This window comes from Pleurodeles waltl, chromosome 2_1, assembly GCF_031143425.1.
Source record: "Pleurodeles waltl isolate 20211129_DDA chromosome 2_1, aPleWal1.hap1.20221129, whole genome shotgun sequence".
In the NCBI taxonomy this organism is placed as follows: domain Eukaryota; kingdom Metazoa; phylum Chordata; class Amphibia; order Caudata; family Salamandridae; genus Pleurodeles; species Pleurodeles waltl.
In genome coordinates this window covers 160,266,144-160,283,697 of record NC_090438.1, presented here as the reverse complement: position 1 = coordinate 160,283,697, position 17,554 = coordinate 160,266,144, and positions in this window count along the sequence as shown.

Genomic DNA, 17,554 nt, shown 5'->3' with positions numbered 1-17,554 from the left:
TTCAACCAGTAATCATAGCCTTCAATAGCTAACCGGGAAACAAAGTAATCAGAATAAATTAATTTTGTATCGTCAATAAAACATATTGACTTTCTATCACTGGTAATTTAAAATTGTACGACTCAGCATTTTTAACATTGTGTCAAGAGAAATATCCACATTTTTCAGTATGCGTTTTGGAACTCCCCACTGGTGGAGTCGGACAGAGTTCCCATTGTGTGTAATTAAAAATAGTCTTTGGGATACTTGTTCCTTGAATGAAATGATCTATATATTAATTATAACCTCCATAATTTTATTTGGATTGATACACATCCTCATTTTCAAATATGGTATAATACTGCAAATCAGACATCATAGAATCAACTGTTTTCACATCCCAATCATTAGAAACCACTCCAGGTGTAATTACAGCATTCATAGAAAGTTTGAATACATATGGAATTTGAATGACCTCTGTCAAGCCATATATATCAAATAATACTTTATCCCAAACAATCCCATCAGGAATTGATACAGCAGAAATGTTCACTAGGGACAAATCTCTGCGGACTTTGTATGAAGAAAAATGTGGTTTTAAGACCTCATCCACAAGTTCAACTGTAGAGCGTTCAGGAAGGTAATGACTATGTATCAATAAGAAGAAAATGATGACAAACCCAATCCAAAGGAGGAAGAAAAAGTACAGTTAATAAAAACCATAGATAGTTCCATGGAAGAATGAAATAATTAATTATGAGCCAAATCATCAGCTCTCCAGTTGATGGAAATAAAGCAATTTTTTTTTTTTAACCAGGCAGCGGTGGTAGAATGACAGCTCTGGTACCGTGTATTCCCAGGACTGGAACCGGTACACAATAGGAAGGACCAAACTCCTTCTCCAAAGCAATCTTTTCATGTACTAGATCACCAAACTTTGGAATCCAGCCAGTAGATGTTATTGGTTCATCCCTTATTCCCAAGGAGGCGGCACTGGCAGATGCGTTGTTGTCATAGAACTGTTGTAAGTCCTGCAAGACACTGACACGTTCATTTATGTCAAAAGGTGTATCTGCAGCCTCCACGCCAAGACCATCAAGGTCTAGAACATACATTTGTGTTCCGAACAGGCATTCGTTTTCCCAATAGCCATTCATATGAATAACGTCCCCCCGGGGAACTTCTGGGCAGATTGTTAAGTGCTCTCTGGACTCCGTACAGGTGTGTAAGCCAACTATGACCCATGCCCAATACTCTGGCTGTTAGGGATTGCTTTAAATCTTGGTTTCATCACTCCACTACACTATTTCCATTGGGATGAAATGGAGAAGAGTAATGCAGTTGGACCTCTAACTAAGCAATGGCATGCATGAAAGACCTTGAGGCAAATGCGGGGCCCTGCTCCGACTGGAAAACCGCAACAACATATGTACCTATATAGACTTGCAAATTTTTTAATAACAGTTTGAGTGTCAGCCGAGCGTTGTGGACAGAACCATAGAAATCTGGAGCATGAGTCAACAGTGACTAAGATGTATTTGTATGTGCTATCAGGTGTCAGGGGACCACAATGGTCCAAGTACACACATTGTAATGATTTGTTGGATATTGGGAAAGATGTCTGCGGTGGATGTTTGATGGTGGATCCTTTTATTTGTGGCAGATGTCACAACAAAGCACATACTGCATGGTCTGTTTCTAGGGACCTGGCCATCAGTAACGTGCTTGTAACAATGATATAGTAGGCGCCATACCAGCATTGGCAGAAGCAACTCCCTCATGCGCTGCTTTGATCAATTCTGGTCTTTGGTCTTTATTGGGAATCACATGATTACCCACTCCTGGAATAACTGCTAGGGCTGTATTGAGGCATGATATGCAGTAGGAATATTCAGCAGAATAAGCTTTTGGTAAGGGTGTGCCGTTAGCCGAAGCTTTCACAGCTGTCAGTGTTTCATTATCCAATTTTGTTCTAGAACGAGTTACTGCAGCAACAGAAGCTGTAGCTGCTGCTGATTTGGCTGCTTCATTAGCTAAGGTGCCTGCAATGTGTATTCCAACATGCTGATGTCCTAGTGTATGAACAACATTGACATTGGGTAGCGTTTCCTTCAGATTCGCTACTTTCCCCAAAGAAGTGTGTTTTTAATGGTGTTTCCTTTTGAATCTCTGAACCCATTCTGGCACCAGTAATGCAGATGTTCATTTAAGAACCGGACACAATATTTCGAATCACAGACCATTAGCGTCAGCTGTTCAGGATCCGTGTGTTCCATTGCCATCACCAGAGCCTTGAGCTCTGCTGGTTGTGAGGTACAGTCCCCTAAGGTCTGAGTGTAAGTGTGTTGTGGATGGAACTTGCCATCTTTCATGTATCCACTCATGACTGCGCAAGCGGCGGAATATTGATGTTTAGTGCCTATTGCTGGTTGGGCTGAACCATCGGTATACATAATTGTTTAATATTGTTCAATAGGCAATGTGTTTGCTGGAACTAGGTATTCAAGTGCATAATGCAAAAATTCTTGTGTTTGTAAATTTGAGTACAAAATATAGTCGACATCAGTGGCTGTTAGAGGCGTTGCCCATTGGATCCAACGCGGTTGTAATGCTTTAGTGTTGGAAGCACTAGATTTGGTCATAGCCTCAAGGGTTGGGATGGGGGAATACAACAATGATATGTTTCCCCTGGGCCAGAAGACTTTCTTTGATGACAGGCATCTGAACAGCAGAGAGAATTTTCTCAGTGGAAGCAATGTGTTGTTCTGCTGTAGAGTACAGATGTGATTTGTATGCTATTGGGGCAGCCTCACCCTCATTGAACGTTACATAGGTGAAACCAATGGCAACAGCTATTACTCAGATGACCAAGTGTTTTTTGTTGTCCCTTGTATGTAGGTGTTTTGCTTCAAGCATGTCTTTTTGCAACACTCAGAGAATTCATGTATGTTCGACTGTCCCGTATTTTCTGGTAAAGTCAGGACGTATCAAGTCATATAATGGTTTAATGCATTGTGCATAGTCTGGAATACAAGTTCTGCCAAAATGTTAAAAGCTCAATAAAGACTGGAGCTTTTTGATGGTGTTTGGAGTTTGTTGTTGTGCAGATTTTTCTAGAAATTGGGGTGCAAGGCTCTTGCCTTCATCCGATAATTTGTATACCAGGAACAGGACACTAAGGAAGGTTATATTTGCTTTCTTGAAATTGAATTTGTAGCCTATTTCAGCAAATCCCACACCAGTGCGGGCTGCCCATCTTATATGTTGCATCAGGTCATCATCCGTAAGGTGGATATCATCCACGTAAGACAACGCCTCAGGGTCAATGTTAAGTAAAATAGATGTAACACAAGCTAAAAATAGTCCTGAACTGTTCTAGTACCCTTGTGGGAGTTGGCAGAATTTCTTTTGGAGAGCCTAAAGCACTGGAACTTGTTAAATCCCTAATTTCAGGTGCTATATTTTTGCAGAAGAACCCGTTTGAAATATCCAAGGTCATTTTTTTTTTTTTTTTTGCACACTATATTGTTCATAAGTGCTGTGCGCATTTCATATAGCAATTGTGCGAGTGTGACTCTTTAAATGTCTGTAATCTAAGACTATTCAGTAAGAATGGTCGTGTTTAGCGAAAAGGAACAATGGATTGTTAATTGGTGAGACACAGGGTTCAATTACGTCCTGGTATTCTAATTGTTTGAGGATTTCCCTCACGGGTGGTTTAGCTTCATGCTTTATTGGATATTGCTGGGATTTTATTGGTATTACATGATAGGGGAAATCTTTGTCCCACCCTACGTGGTTGCAGTATAAAGCAGGTGCCTGCGCCAAAGCCTAGTCAATGGCGTGTTTTTCTATGAGCTTTCTGGGAACAATGGGTGAGAAATATTTTTCAATAATCTCTTCTCCATAAGGGAAATCATGGACAAATTCTGGTGGCCAATCCTTTTCAGCTAGTGAAATATCATAAATAGTGAAAATGCGTCAATTGTGCGTTCAATGTCTCCTTCCAACTGAATAGTTACCTATACACCCTTTCGGGTGTGGAGGCACGTATGTCCATAGTTTCAACTTGTAAGAAGTCATCAGTTGCTTTCACCTCCAGATGCTCTTGAAGATCCCAGCGAACTATTGTGACCTCTGCTGCACTGTAACAGTGCCAGTGCTCACTTCCATGGCCATCAGTAAAGCCCTCTTCCTGAGGGGAATGTCGTATTGCACCTGCTGCCACTTTTTTCATTTTGAACTGGGGTTTTTATTGGGAAAGTTTCTCTTCTTTCTTAATAGAAACTTCGGATGAACGTTGTGAGTCCTTTCTCGGTTTCACATACTCTGTTCGCTGCTCTGACCTCCCACCTCTCTCACTGTGTTTGTTAGACCTGACAGCCTTAGGGTGGTAACCACTAACTTTTTGCCTGCCTCCCTCCACTTTTTGGACACTGTTTTTGCTGGTTTTAGGACTTTGCGCACTTTACCACTGTGACCATTGCAAAAGTGCATATGTTCTCTCCCTTTAACTATTAGTAACATTGGTTCATACCTAATTGGCTTATTTAATCTACTTGTAAGTCCCCAGTAAAGTGCACTACATGTGCCCAGGGCCTGTAGATTAAATGCTGCTAGTGGACCTGCAGCACTGATTGTGCCACCCACATAAGTAGCTCCTTAACCATGCCTCAGGCCTGCCATTGAAAGGCCTGAGGGTGCAGTTTCACTGAAAATTCGACTTGGCATTTAAAAGGACTTGGCAAGCCTCAAACTCCCCTTTTCCTACATATAAGTCACCCCTAAAGTAGAGCCTAGATAACCCATAGGGCAGGGTGCTATGTAGATACAAGGCAGGACATATACCTGTGGAGTTTCTATGTCCTGGTAGTGTAAAACTCCTAAATTTGTTTTACACTGCTGTGAGGCTTGCTCCTTTCATAGGATAGCATTAGGGATACCCTCATATATTGTTTGGGTGGTACATTCTGATCTGAAAGGAGTAACCAGGTCATATTTAGTACGGGCAGAATGGAAAATCCTGCTTAATGTTGAAGTTGGATTTAATATTACTATTCTAGAAATGCCACTTTTGGAAAGTGAGCATTTCTCTGCACTTTAATCCTTCTGTGCCCTACAATCCACATCTGGCTGGGTTAATTGACAGCTCCCTTGTGCATTCTACTCAGACGACCCCAAACAAGGGATGCTCAGTCACACCTGCACACATCTGCATACTGAATGGGTCTTCCTGGGCTGGGAGGGTGGAGGGCCTGACACTTACATACCAAAGGACAATGGCCTGCCCTCACACAATGGATTGCCAAACCCCCTACCGGGACCCTGGCAGACAGAATGGAACTGAAAGGGGACCTTGTGCACTTCTAATCCACTCTTTGAAATCTTCCCCCACTTCAAAGGACTAGTTGGGTATTTAAGCAGGCTCCCTGACCCTACCAACTCAGACACTTCTGGACAAGATACCACTGGTGAAGAAACTCTGAACCAGAACCTGCAACCTGCCAAGAGCTCACCTGACAGCTTTTCTGCAAAGGACTGCTGCCCTGCTGTTGCCCTGCTGCCTTGCTGCCCTCTGGCTCTGCTGAGAAGTGGTCTCCAAGGGCTTGGATAGAGATTGCCTCCTGTTCCTTAAAGTTTCAGGGCCAAAAAGACTTCATCCTGCAAAGAACTCCTTGTGCTGCCAAACTTCGAAGCACAGCCTCCCAGAAACGATGCACAGCCTGCATTGCAGTGAGAAAATCACTGCACGCCGAACCGGAAGGACGCAGCCCGGCTCCGCGAGAGGATAATGACGCAGTGCCAACGCTGCGACCGGAACTTCGACGCACAGCCCACTGGATCGATGCATAGCCGAGCCAGAATGACGCAGCCCGACTTCCTGTGGGAGAAATCGATCCAGCGCCTGCCGTGCAACGGAAATTTCCCCGCATTGCCCACCGGATCGACGCAGCTCGTGTGACTTCATCCTGCACGCCCAGGATTTCTCTGCATTGTCCCCAGGGCATCCAAATACCCCGCAACCTGAAGTGGATATAAGTCCGCACGCCTGAAATCGATGCAAGGCCCTGGCTGCATGAAAAATATCGACACATCGTTTGTGTGCGCCCAGAGAAACTGATGCACACTTCCCCGTTTTCCACCCATCTCCTCCTCTGCGGTCCCTTGTGATAATTTAGATGCAAACCAGGTACTTTGTGCTTGCAAGAGACACTTATTGCTTTTTAAGAACTTAAGACTCTTTTGATCATTCTCTAAAAGTGATATTTCAACGTGTACTTATCAAATCTTGATTGTTTTGACCTGCATTTAACCATATAAATATTCTATATTTTTCTAAACACGGTGTGGTGTATTTTTGTGGTGATATACTGTATTACAGCATGATTGATTGCATACATACTTTACACATTGCCTTCTAAGTTAAGCCTGACTTCTGAGTGCCAAGCTACCAGAGGGTGGGCACAGGATAATTTGGATTGTGTGTGACTTACCCTGACTAGAGTGAGGGTCCTTGGTTGGACAGGGGGAAAACTGACTGCCAACCAAAGACCCTATTTGTAACAGTGTCATTCCGGTGAGCCCTGAAAGGAATGAGCTTGACTTGTATTGGCGTGTATCAGTATATTGATATTGAGATCTGACAGGTGTTTTTATATTATCTCTACTTCTAAGATTTTATCTATTTGGAGGGGTTTCCAAATGCAGAGATTCTCCCCTTTTCTTTTTAGGTGTTTTTTTTTTTATCCTCGCGCTTTTTAGAACCTTGAGGTGCTTACTTGGTATAATCTTTATTGGATCTACCATGTAGTTGTGGTTTAATGGGTCTCAGCAATAATTTTTGCCAGCTCACGCTCTTTATCATGTGCAGGAACATCCTATAGCTGCATGCACACTGCTAGTGCAACTGCTTCCCCTTTAAGATTACTTAATATGATTGAAGATACAGTGGCAAAATTGCCCATTAGTTGCATCCCCAAGTCTAGGTCCGGGGCAGCCCCTTATTCACCTTGAATTTGTTTTAACATCCCCGATACATTGGCAAGTGTTGGTGTACCTTGTGCAGTAGTATAGACTGTGGCAAATACCGTGCCTTAGGTATTTCAGTTATCTACTGTGGGAACCATCCCAAATGGCAAGCACATGGTGAGGATTCTTGGTTTGTCTTGAGGACCCATATGGGGAAAGAATGCTTTCCGCGCATTTATTTTTTTAGCTAACCAAAACGGAATTTCCTTCCGCTTTGGAGGTGTTTTACCCATTATTGAATGTACAGTTGCAGGGTTAATGCCTGGCGTTACTGCGTGTGGTTGCGATGGGGCAGCACATGCTGGGTTGGTATTTAATGTTTGCATTACGAACTGTACTAACAATCTGTATATTCCAGTGAGCTCTGTATATAAGCAGTGAACTTCAGCTACTGCCAAGGTTGCTGCTTCAGGGTGCAGTGTATATGTGGCCAATAAAGGCCAGGTTGGGCCATCATTGCTCAGAGGACCTAACCTAACTTGTAACACTGTATGTAGTAGGGTGTCATCAAGGCAATTATTAAGGTCTTGATAAGATAAAGGTATTTCTAAATATGTATAAGCTCTGTATTGTGGAGATATGTTTGCAGGTATATAATGATGAAATGTGTTTGTGGTCCCATCAATTGCTGGAAAAATGACTCAAGAATAAAATGTTTCTGTTCTATAGGCTGGATAAGCCTCAACAACAAATGTGACTTGACGCCCTGGGCCGTTAGACCATTTGCCAATATATGTGCATTACGGGGTGGTCGCATATTTACTGCAATTACTACCTGTTGCGGGTTTACCATGTTAATGGTAAAGGTGTTTGTTCAAAGATAAGGATGTCAAGTGGGGATTGATCCTTTTAAGGTCCAAGCTTGAAAAACCTACAACGTTAGATAGGTATTGCCTACTTAGCTGAGGAGGAAATCCTCAACACCATGGACATCTCTGTATATAGTATTGAGTTGTCTTTAGCCTTTAGTGAGACTGAGATACTTAGGAGGATCTGAAAATTAGTGCCTGACCAAATGTTGGGTGTATTATCCTAATGAGACTACCGGATTTGGGCAGCAGAATCTCCTGAATAGTGGGATACTAAGTACAATTCCACACCATGTGAAGCCTGTCGGCTTAATCTGGGTTTTCCGGCTAACTAGCATCGCCTCGTATTTGCCCAAGAACAGGGATGATTGTGGCAAACAGGCGCATGTCAAGAAAAACTCCTCAGGGAAACGTGGTCGATCAGATCTGGTCCCTTTCTCTCAGTTGCATTAGTCTCACACAGGCAAAGACAACAGAGGCAGAATATAGTTCAATATGGGTTTATTGAGTAACACCATCTTTGATAAAATGGCACGTATTGCAATAACTAAGATGATACAACACAATAGAAATAGAATTGCGACAAGGAGAGTGAAACACAAAAACAGTCCCACCATAATATCACTAGAAGTGATATATATCTTTCCTACCCAAGCTATGTTAGAGCACAGCATGATAAGCCCTAATCCGCCCTTCAGGTTTCCACCCTGGGAAGACATCATCCCTCAACACGAGCAAGGAAGCCTGTAGTCTAAAGAGACACCATCTCCATATAGGCCTGGGATTCGGTAGTCTAGGCAAGCCACTGTAGTGAAGGCAATCTGCAATCAGCATGCAGTTGTGGTCCTCTGGCTGGAATCTCCCTTTAACATGTGTGGGACAAAGGAGTGTTTTTTATAATAAACAGCTGATATTTTATGAAAAGGTCCCCACATAGGACATGTATGTTTCTGTGAAGGTTGGAGAAACAGCGTACCACTATTACTGGCAACCCTATCTGAATGAGGCCTTGAGGAAAGCACAAAATGCAAGGCTAAGAACATGATGCTTTCCTAGGTAAAGGAGCAAAAAGACAGAGAAAATAAAACAACAGCGCAAATGTGGCTAATGCTAAGAAAATCAAATTGATGCTGAATAAAATGTAACTGGGCTAAAGTCCACACTGGCAGGCCTAGTTTGCTAAAATAACATGTCTAAAATGTGGCTATAATAGCTATACAACAGAATCTTTAACTCAGATGCATGCAATACTCTGCAACCAGGATTTAAGATACTTTGTTCAGCAGGCCTAACTGGGTCCCTCTAGCCAGCCCGTGCTCCATCGTGGATGGCCTAAACTTTTGACTTTGTCCCAGTCCGGTGCAACAAGCTTTCTCCAGTTGATGCTTTTTGCTTCTAAGTGCTATTCTACAGTTTATTACTTAAAGATTCATAACTCAAGTTCTACTGACTGGACCTTTGTCATTTTGGTCTTATTTTATTCATTAAATGAAGTTCTATATTTCTAACCTGGTGTGGGATACTTTTATTGTGGTGTAAACAATGTTTTATTCTTTGAATTGTTGCACAAATACTTAACACATTGCCTTTACGTTAAGCATGACTGCTATATGCCAACCTACCAGAGGGTGAACACAGATTAATTTAGATTCTGCTTGTGCCCTACCCTGACATGAATTATGGTTTTTGCTTGACCAGGGATCATGCCCCCGTCAACCAACAACCCAATTTCTCACTCAAACCATTCAGTGCCTGCAACCTGTATTCTGGATGACATGACTAGGTGTAGCTGGCAGTTGGCCTTTGTGTATTGCTCCTAGACAGTGACACCGAAGAGGGATAGATGCTGGCTGGATGGGCAACTTCTGGCGTGTTGGGGGAGGAGGAGCTGTCACCTAACACACTTGTACATCACAAAGCCTCTTCCTGAGCACACTCGCAAGGTGTTTGACACTAAACCTTTGTGCCTCTGGACAAGCTGATGCCAGGGCAGGGATATAGGAAATTCCAAACACTTCTGGAGGCGGAAAGATCCAGAACCTTCTTGAACTTCACAGCTGTCTCTAAGTATAGCTATTGGACCCTCTGACCCAACTCTTCAGGACACCGCCGGACCTGTGGAAGACTCAGAAGGTCTGCTATTCTGCTCTGCAATAAGGACTGCTACTCTGCTGCCCTGCTGCCTGAATGAGAAGGACTGGACTTGCACCTTGAACCCAGGACCACCAGAGTGACTTCAAGGGCTAGTTGGCTGACCTTCTGATGAAAACGTATAGGACAGAAAAGGCTCCAATCACCTTCTCCCCAGCACCTGGACTCTGCCTGCTGTGAGTCTTGCCTACCAAGTGGTGCTACCCCAGTCCTGTACTCTTGGGAGTGGGCTTGAAGGTGCTCTGCCAGCTCAACCGTGGTCTCTTGGGCAGAACCAACACAATGTCACACATGTCCTCACAGCACTGCATTAGTACTGTCTCTGCGTGATGCATCCCCAATGCATGAGTGTTAGAAATGGGGTTTCTGGTTGGCTAGGGTATGCACCTAAGCCAGGCAGAACCCAACCACTCTAAACCAGGGCCTGGGAGTTACACACCCAAGAAAACCCCTGCTCACCCCCTTGGTAGCCTTGCATGAGCAGTCAGGCCTAACCTGGAGGCAATATGTGAAACAATTGCACAACACATGTGACGCAATAAGTACACCACAAAGGAAGGCCACAGATAGCCCTATGGGCAGGGTGCTATCTGTCTAGAAGGCAGGACATGTGCCTGGTTGCGTGGCTTGTCCTGGTAGTGACAAATAGCCTATTTGGTTTCTCACTGCTGTGAGTGCTGCCTTCTCACAGGATTGCATTGGAAATGCCCTGCCTTATGTCTAGGGGGTATTGTATGATTTATGAGGGGTAGTGTAGGCATGTTTGGTATGGTTGTATTGGTAGTGACAAATGTTGCTTACAGGTGTAGGTGGATGTTTTATTACCATTATAGAAATGCCACTTCTAGAAAGTCAGCCTTTGTCTGTGCTTATGACTCTGGCGTTTAGCAGCTTGACTCCAATCCATGTCTGGGCAGAGTGACAGCTGGGCTTTGTGCACACTTTTCAGACAGCCTGTACATAGGGAGGGTGGAGGTGTCACAAAGGTACATCTACATATTGAATGTTCTTCCTGGGCTGAGAGAAGGGGAGGCGGGGCACACTTGCATCTGTTGCCGTGGCCTCACACAAAGGGCTCGTTTACCCCCAACTGATGTATGAAACCTGTGCTGGAGGAGAGAGGGGACACTCCTAGAACCAGTTGTAACTGGTTGGTACCTCCTCTACCCCTCATTGAAAATGCTTTGCAAAACTGAGTATAAGTACAGGGGATTTTCCCCATAAAGACACACACACAAGAAACCTTTTCTGGAACTGGACACAGAATGCTGCTGGAGGGACTCACCAGCAACCGCCGTGGACTGCTGCTGCTGTGCTGACCTGTGATCTGTGGGTCACTAGGAGGAACTGCCACTGACTGCATCCCCCTTGTGCTGGCCTTTTGCTGGGTCCTACTGCTCTGTGCTTCCTTGTGTCACCAGCGGCTGGATGCTGTGGCCCCTGTCCTCTGCAACCTGTGGACTTTCCAGCATGAGGAGCATTTTCTTTTGTCTTCTGGAGTGCTGTGCTTTAACCCTAGTGCCTTGAGACCACCTCAGCATTAATCGTTGCAGCGCTTAAGGAGTGTGCTGTAGCTCTGTAAATTAGCGCACTGAAGAGCGCTTTGCGGCTGTGGAATCACTGCCGCAACCCGGACATGTGATGAACCGAGCGCGTCGAAAGTGTGGCGTGACCTGTGCCCCTGGGGCACCACAGAGTGGAAGCTGGAGTGAGCGCATTCCTAGCAGTGCCTCTGGGGTGAAGCACACTTTGCGGAGCGCCCCGGGGCACCAATCGGCCCCCACTGTTTGGAGGTTTCACCGCTGCGGCCCAGGCGGGCTGTAGCTGACTTAGTCACCAGATTGGGTGTGGGAGAGTTATCCTTCAGAGGACTGGCGGGGAAGGACGCCTTATCGGAGGCTCTCCACCCCACCAGGCCCCTTTTTATTTTTGTTCCCTGAGGACGGGCAGGGAGAAGGCTTCATCGGAGGCCCCCCGCACTACTTAGCACCTTGCTTGTGACCTTTAGTCCCCCCCGGAGGGCTGGTCATGGCCCTGGGGGGTGACAGAGACTGGGGACATCCTAGTTCGGCCACGGGCCCCAGAAGGGACCCTGGTATAAAAGCGGAGGAGTGCATGCCACCCTCCTTCCCCCAAAAATAAAAAAAAGCAGCCCGTTTAGGAGCAGAGGAGCACAGGGGGCCCCCATTTTCTTTGTGGCACTCGAGGTGCCCAGCACATAGTGAGACAAGTAATATTTTAATTTTAATCCCATACTTGTTGCTAATGTTATGGTTACAGGCATTTATGCCAATATGTTTCCTATGACTTGCCATGCATTTGCTAATGTTCATTTTATGGGCATTCTATGCTAATATGTTTTTATGACTTGCCATATGTATTTCCTAATGTTCCTTTTATGGACATTTATGATGATTTCATGACAAGTGCCTTTCTTAAGAAATGTTTTCCAGACTACTGCTTATGTTGCAGAATAATCGGTAACCTATGTGTTTTATGTGACTACTGCTGGTTTTTGTGGAGTAACAGTACTGTGTAATGTTCTGACAAGTTCACTGGGTAGCAGGGTATTACTGACATGTTGTGTTTGATCTAATGATGTTGTGTACAATACAGTTTATTTTTATATAACTTGGTGTTGTGTTTCCTTTGTGGCGGGGATAGTGCATCACATGTGTTGTGCAAATGCTTTACACATTGCCTCCGGGTTAGGCCTGACTGCTTGTGCCAAGCTATTAAGGGGGTGAGCAGGGGGTAATCATGGGCGTGTAACTCCCTCGCCTTGCTAGAGTGGGTGGGTTCTGCCTGTCTTAGGTGCATACCCTAGCCAACCAGAAGCCCCATTTCAAGCAAGAACCTCACATTGCAGCCCACGGCTTCTTGGAAATGCTGCTGCGAGACACATCACTGAGGCAGTACTCCACATTGCAAGTCTTCATTAACAGCATCCTCGATGATGACACAGGATCTTGCACCGCAAGCCCCGTCAATGAACTCGTTGGAATTGCTGCTGCGTAATGCATCTCCGGCGCATGGCCTTGCATCAGTACCTGCAGTCCCTTAGAATACTCAGAATACTCAGATACTTTGTTCAGTGGGCCAAACTTAGGCCATCATTACAACCCTGGTGGTCGGTGGTAAAGTGGCAGTAACACCGCCAACAGGCTGGCGGTAAAAAAATTTGAATCATGACCACGGCGGAAACCGCCAACACATTCAGCCACTTTAACACTCCGACCGCCACGGCAGTAGCAACAAACACCGCGGCGGTAACCGCCAACAGTCAGGAAGAAGACAAGGTTCCGCCCACTGTATTATAAGAGGCCTATTCGCCACCTTTTCCTGAGTGGTACCCATGCCATCAAAAGCACGGCGGAAACAGTGTTCTGAAGGGAAACGACTCACCTCTCGACACTCAAGGAAGAACCAGGACGTCATGGAGCCCGAGCTGCAAGCCTTTCCCATGCTGGTGTATCTGCTCATATGCCAGAAGTACCAATGACGACGACCACAGTGATTACTGCACCTAGCACACGGGGGTAGGAAAAAGAGAGTGACGCACACACGCAACACACAACACCCCCACCCCCAACACCATACACACAAACACATGCAACAACATTACATATACACCCCGTAACCCTCAGGAATAACGCAAGGACAAAAGGAATGGAGTCAAATGAGTGTTATATTAGAAATAGATAGAAACACGTTCAGAATTCAAAAACAGTATTTACAAAATATGCAATATTTACAAAAGGCGGGACAATGTCCACTCAAAATGTCCGTAGCCCATTGGGCAAAAACACATAGGCCAAGCCCACAACTTGACTCCTGCCTCAATACGGAGAGACCACTGCAAGGGCATCAGGTCAAAAACACAAGGGTACCTCAGGGGTACAGGGAAGGGGGGGCACCTCAGCTGGAAGATGGTACAACGCCTCTGCTCCTGGAGGGGGCTCCATGCCCACTGCTTGGTCCTGGGAAGTGCAAAGCCACAGTCTCTCAAGTCTCTCAAGTGGGTGGTTTGCCCACTGCTTGGTCCTGGGGAGAGCAAAGCCACAGTCTCTCAAGTGGGTGGTTAGCCCACTGCTTGCTCTTGGGGAGTGCAAAGCCACAGTCTCTTGAGTGGGTGGTTTGCCCACTGCTTGCTCCTGGGGAGTGCAAAGCCACAGTCTCTCAAGTGGATGGCTTCTCCACCGGTTCTAGAGGGGACTTTGTGCCCAGTGTGCTTCATCCTGCCAAGGATAGAGTGAGTGGATGCCGTCTTTCACTGGTTCTGGAGGGGTCTTTGCGCCCAGTGTGCTTCATCCTGCCAAGGATAGGGTGAGTGGATGCTTTCTTCCACTGGTTCTGGAGGGGGCTTTGTGCCGAGTGTTCTCCATCCTGCCAAGGATAGAATGAGTGGATGCCTTCTTTCACTGGTTCTGAAGGGGGCTTTCTGCCCAGTGTGCTCCATCCTGCCAAGGATAGGGTGAGTGGATGCCTTCTTCCACATGTTCTGGAGGGGGCTTTGTGCCCAGTGTGCTTCATCCTGCCAAGGATAGGGTGAGTGGATGTGCCCAGTGTGCTCCATCCTGCCAAGGATAGGGTGAGTGGATGCCTTCTTCCACAAGTTCTGCAGGGGGCTTTGTTCCCAGTAATGCAGCACATGGGGTGTGCAAGGTTACAGTCACTCACCTGGGTGCCAGATCATCACGATTTTTTGTGGTCAGAATGCATGACACATCATGGATGCAGGACTACAGTCCATCTGCCTGTGGGGATGGCGGTACAGTGGTTGCAGTGCCGGTGCAGGTGTCGGTGCTGCCAGTGGAGGGGGAAGGCTCCAGCCCTTCCCCTGCAGCCTCAGACGGCTGCCAACTGGGGCTGCTGCTGCTGGTGCTGCTTGTGGCGGTGCTTGCGGTGGTATTTACGGCGCTGCTGGCGGTGGTGCAGGTGGCAGTGCTGGCCGCAGTGCAGGTGGCGGTACTGGCCGTGGTGCAGGTGTCGCTGCTGCCAGTGAAGGGGGGATACTCCAGCCCTTCCCCTGCAGCCTCGGACGGCTGCCCACTGGGGTTGCTGCTGCTGGTGGCGGTCCTGCTTGCGGCAGTGCTTGCTGCACTGCTGGTTTGCGGTGCAGGTGGCGGTGCTGGCTGCTGTGCAGGTGGCGGTGCTGCCAGTGGAGGGGGGAGGCTCCAGCCCTTTCCCTGCAGCCTTGGGCGGCTGAAGTGCCCTGGCTGGTGTTCTGTGCTCCTTCCTGCCCTTGGCAGATGGTGGTGCCTCCTTGCTTCTGCCAGCTGGAGTCTTTGCCTTGGCCTTGCTGGCTAGTTGTGCCTCTTTTTCCTTGCTGGTTGCGCTCCCCTTTTTGCCCTTTCCTGGTGGTGGAACCTTCTTGGCCTTGGCAGGTGTTGGTGGCACACTGGCTGGGCTGACGGGTGCCTCTTTAGAGCCTCTAAGAGCTGCAGAAACCACAGCGGACGGCTGAGGTGCTGGGCTGGGTTCTGGTCACCCTAGCCCGAGGTGAAAGATGGGGGGGAGGGAAGGGTAGGGAAGTGGTCAATGTTTGGCAAGGAAAAGCTTCTTAGGGACATTGGGGCGGGAAGAGGGTGAAGGGTTGGGAGTGGAGGAAGAGGGAGTGGTTGTAGGAGGGGTCAGTCTGCTGTGTTAGGGTGTAGGTGCATGAGCTGGATGCTGTTGTGAGGTGGATGGCTGTTGGGTAGGTGTGTGCTTGCATTTGTGTATTATGGGAGGAGGGGTCACAGACACAGTGGGAGAGGACATAGGGGACGTGTGCATGGATGTGGGTGTGGTGACTGCCAGTGAGGGGCGTGTAGTGATAGGTGTGCTGGTGATGGAGGTAGTGGAAGAGGATGTAGTGCATGCAGGTGTGAGTGGAGATGCTACTGGGAGGGAGGTGGACTACGAGGAGGATGGGGACACAGTGGAGGCAGTGGATGTTGGTGTGTCTGCTTCTGGATGGTGTTTGTGTGAGTGCCTGTGGGATGATGTGTGGTGCTTGTGTTTGCCTGAGCCAGGCCAGAGTGAATGCCCTCCAGGTATGCATTTGTTTGTTGCAAATGCCTCTCAACACCCTGGATGGCATTCAGGATGGTTGACTGCCCAACAGTAAGGGATCTCAGAAGGTCAATAGCCTCCTCACTCAGGGCAGCAGTACTGACTGGGGCAGGGCCCAAGGTGTTTAGGGCAAAGGAGATGCCCACCCTCCTGGGTGAGCGGGCATGGGAAACACGCTGAGGGGCTGCTGGGAGAGCAGTTCTGGTATGGGGGTGGATGCTGTACCTATTGTTGGGGTGGGCACAGAGGTGTCTGCCACCACCAAGGAGCTTCCATCTGAGGAAGAGTTGCTGTCTGTAATGTCCCCTCCTGTCTCCGTCGTGGTGCTCCCCTCACCCTCCGTCCCACGTGCGCCCTCACCATCAGTGGATTCGGCCTCCATGCCTATGTGTGATGCAGCTCCCTCCGTCGCCAGTGCCTCTGCTCCTCCGCCAGATGATGCTAATGCACACAAGGACAGGGTGACAAAACAAAAAGGGGAGGGAGAGACAGAGGATATACTTGGTCAATGCCAGCAACAACACTTCCGTTGACGTACACAACACACAGGGATCAGCCCTATGCACTAGGCCATACACTACCAGTTACAATGCTAGTCACCAGCCCATGGGGTACATTGCCCAAAACCATTGGCTGCACACCGGAAACCAACAGGACCCCGCCCAGTAGTAGATGCCCACTAACACTATTGGGGTTGGAGTGCTTCAGAGCCTGACCAGCAAGGGACCTAACCCTGCCAGTTCGCCCTGGCCTAGGGGCACCCACAGCTCACATCCCCCACCCAGGTACAACCTTAACGTGCACAAAGTAAGGAATCTGTATCTGTACTCACCCCCTTGTGGCTGCTGTGATGCCTTCAAGGGCTCATCCAACTCCGGATAGGCCACCGCCAGGATGCGGAACATCAGGGGGTCAGGGTATGACGGGCACCCCTTCCTCTTTGGGAGGCCAGCCCCAGCTCGGCCTCTGCAGTCTTCCTTGCCCAGCGGCACAGGTCATCCCACCGTTTGCAGCAGTGGGTGCTCCACCTGTCAAAGACCCCCAGGGTCCGCACCTCCTTGGTGATGGCACGCCAAATACACTTTTTCTGATGGGCGCTGACCTGCTGGAAAATATGCATAGAAAAAAGGGATTAGTTATACCGTTCGGACTGTCACATTCATGTCTCACAATTTCCTTCCCATCCCCTTATGCACAGACATTGACATGCGACACTGCCCAGGACCCCTCAGCCCCCCCAACACGAGGCTTACACACACAGCAATCCATACATTCATGGCCCAATCCATCATGCTCACAGTGTACTCACCTGTTTGTCCGGAGGACCATAGAGTAAGGTATACTAGGGTAGGACCCCATTCACCAGTCTCTCCAACTCCTTTGAAGTGAAGGCGGGGGCCCTTTACCCAGACACTCGATCCATTGTCACTTCCAGACACAGGTCACAGCAGCACTTGCAATATAGGTCCTTTCCTGTCGAAGGTCAGGTAGCAAGTGATTGAACAGATAGAAAATGGTGGTCACGTCCA